Source organism: Procambarus clarkii, chromosome 36 (genome assembly GCF_040958095.1).
Source record: "Procambarus clarkii isolate CNS0578487 chromosome 36, FALCON_Pclarkii_2.0, whole genome shotgun sequence".
Taxonomy (NCBI): Eukaryota; Metazoa; Arthropoda; class Malacostraca; order Decapoda; family Cambaridae; genus Procambarus; species Procambarus clarkii.
Window position 1 is genome coordinate 3,474,222 of NC_091185.1, and position 2,802 is coordinate 3,477,023.

A 2,802-nucleotide genomic window follows, 5' to 3' on the forward strand; every position below is an offset into this window, starting at 1 on the left:
CTCCCTCTCTAACACATACCATCCCTCTCTCCCTCCCTCCCAACAGTCGACCTTTGGCATGTGGGGTTTCCACATTAGGGCGTATATATATAGCCTAGTGGTCTGAAATATTAAAAAATACAGAATAGTTACCAATTTGCTTTGAGAAAGGCAGAGCTTGAGAGAGGATAGTCTGTTCACGCTACAGCCAAAGTAAGGATAGTAGAAAGTTTATTTTTTTTAAATTTCCTGAGATGGGTGAATAATGGGATATATTATTATCATAAGAATATAAGGGGTACTCGAAGAAATGAAACTGTAAGAAGTCATTAAGAAACTGTATTAAGTCATTCGAGGCAGCTCCTGTTTTTATCCACACAAACACATTCATATGAGTCTGTGAGGATTAAGACTAAATTTTTATTTTTCCCCCCTGACGTGATGGCGTTGCTCAATCATTTGTTTCTGTCATTTCGTGAATATTATTAAAATATTATGTATTCCCCGAAGCGTCTTTTGGTTAGTCATTCTTGTGTTATACATTTATGCTTATGTTCCCATCTCTTGTTTATATATATATATATATATATATATATATATATATATATATATATATATATATATATATATATATATATATATATATATATATATATATATATATATATAAGGTCTATCCTGTATCGGAAATAAGCCTTTACACAGGTTTTCTCTGTATCTCTTAAGCTTATCAAACATACATACACATTGTTTTGTGTTTTGTTTTCTGTATATATTTAAAAACCTTATCAACAAACCATTCATTATACACTTTTATCCATTTGAATTATTCAGTCTTTTCACCCTCTTATCAGTCTTTGGGAGATAATTGAAAGCTTGTCACCCTGTCTCTACGTCGTCACTTAAGACTTTCTCTAATCAAGTGACAAACTCCAGACTTTCCTTCCACAAACTAGAAGTTAAGAAGAGTCCTTGGGCAGTGTGAAGGATCCTAAACTTCTTCCCCAATGCGTCGAGAACTTCTCAAGGAATCCTTGCACTAGACAGCTGGACCAAACCTAATCAACTGGACCTGACTCAGGAACAGCTGTTATCTGATGTTATCTTATCTTATCTGATGGCCCCGCTGTCGACATTCCGGCGAGTTAATAATGTTTACATCCACTTGTCTCTGTTAGTTAATAATGCTCGTTTGCCATGACGGAATGCAGGAGCTGCAGACTGCATACTGAGTAGAGTTCACGTCTTAAAAAGGCTGTAAGCCACACTCTATTGTCAGCAGGGACTGTGCCTGACTGTGTCAGCTGATAGCAGGGAGTGTGGCAGACTGTGTCAGCTGATAGCAGGGAGTGTGGCTGACTGTGTCAGCTGATAGCAGGGAGTGTGGCTGACTGTGTCAGCTGATAGCAGGGACTGTGGCTGACTGTGTCAGCTGATAGCAGGGAGTGTGGCTGACTGTGTCAGCTGATAGCAGGGAGTGTGGCTGACTGTGTCAGCTGATAGCAGGGACTGTGGCTGACTGTGTCAGCTGATAGCAGGGAGTGTGGCTGACTGTGTCAGCTGATAGCAGGGAATGTGGCTGACTGTGTCAGCTGATAGCAGGGAGTGTGGCTGACTGTGTCAGCTGATAGCAGGGAGTGTGGCTGACTGTGTCAGCTGATAGCAGGGAGTGTGGCAGACTGTGTCAGCTGATAGCAGGGACTGTGGCTGACTGTGTCAGCTGATAGCAGGGAGTGTGGCTGACTGTGTCAGCTGATAGCAGGGAGTGTGGCAGACGGAACTATCTGACGATATAAAGAATCATAACAAAATAATTCACGTCTCAGCATCTTCAAGAAGTCCTGGTATCTTCAAGAAGTCCCAGCATCTTCAAGAAGTCCCAGCATCTTCAAGAAGTCCCAGCATCTTCAAGAAGTCCCAGCATCTTCAAGAAGTCCCAGCATCTTCAAGAAGTCCCAGCATCTTCATGAAGTCCCAGCATCTTCAAGAAGTCCCAGCATCTTCAAGAAGTCCCAGCATCTTCAAGAAGTCCCAGTATCTTCAAGAAGTCCCAGCATCTTCAAGAAGTCCCGGCATCTTCAAGAAGTCCCAGCATCTTCAAGAAGTCCCAGCATCTTTAAGAAGTCCTAGCATCTTCAAGAAGTCCCAGCATCTTTAAGAAGTCCTAGCATCTTCAAGAAGTCCCAGCATCTTCAAGAAGTCCCGGCATCTTCAAGAAGTCCCAGCATCTTCAAGAAGTCCCAGCATCTTCAAGAAGTCCCGGCATCTTCAAGAAGTCCCGGCATCTTCAAGAAGTCCCAGCATCTTCAAGAAGTCCCAGCATCTTTAAGAAGTCCTAGCATCTTCAAGAAGTCCCAGCATCTTTAAGAAGTCCTAGCATCTTCAAGAAGTCCCAGCATCTTCAAGAAGTCCCGGCATCTTCAAGAAGTCCCAGCATCTTCAAGAAGTCCCGGCATCTTCAAGAAGTCCCAGCATTTTCAAGAAGTCCCAGCATCTTCAAGAAGTCCCAGCATCTTTAAGAAGTCCCAGCATCTTCAAGAAGTCCCAGCATCTTCAAGAAGTCCCAGCATCTTCAAGAAGTCCCGGCGTCTTCAAGAAGTCCCAGCATCTTCAAGAAGTCCCAGCATCTTCAAGAAGTCCCAGCATCTTCAAGAAGTCCCGGCATCTTCAAGAAGTCCCAGCATCTTCAAGAAGTCCCGGCATCTTCAAGAAGTCCCAGCATCTTCAAGAAGTCCCAGCATCTTCAAGAAGTCCCAGCTAGGATCCACAGGAAGTCCTAGCATCCTCAGGAAGCCCCAAGACAAAAGGCATCCGTTGTTGGGA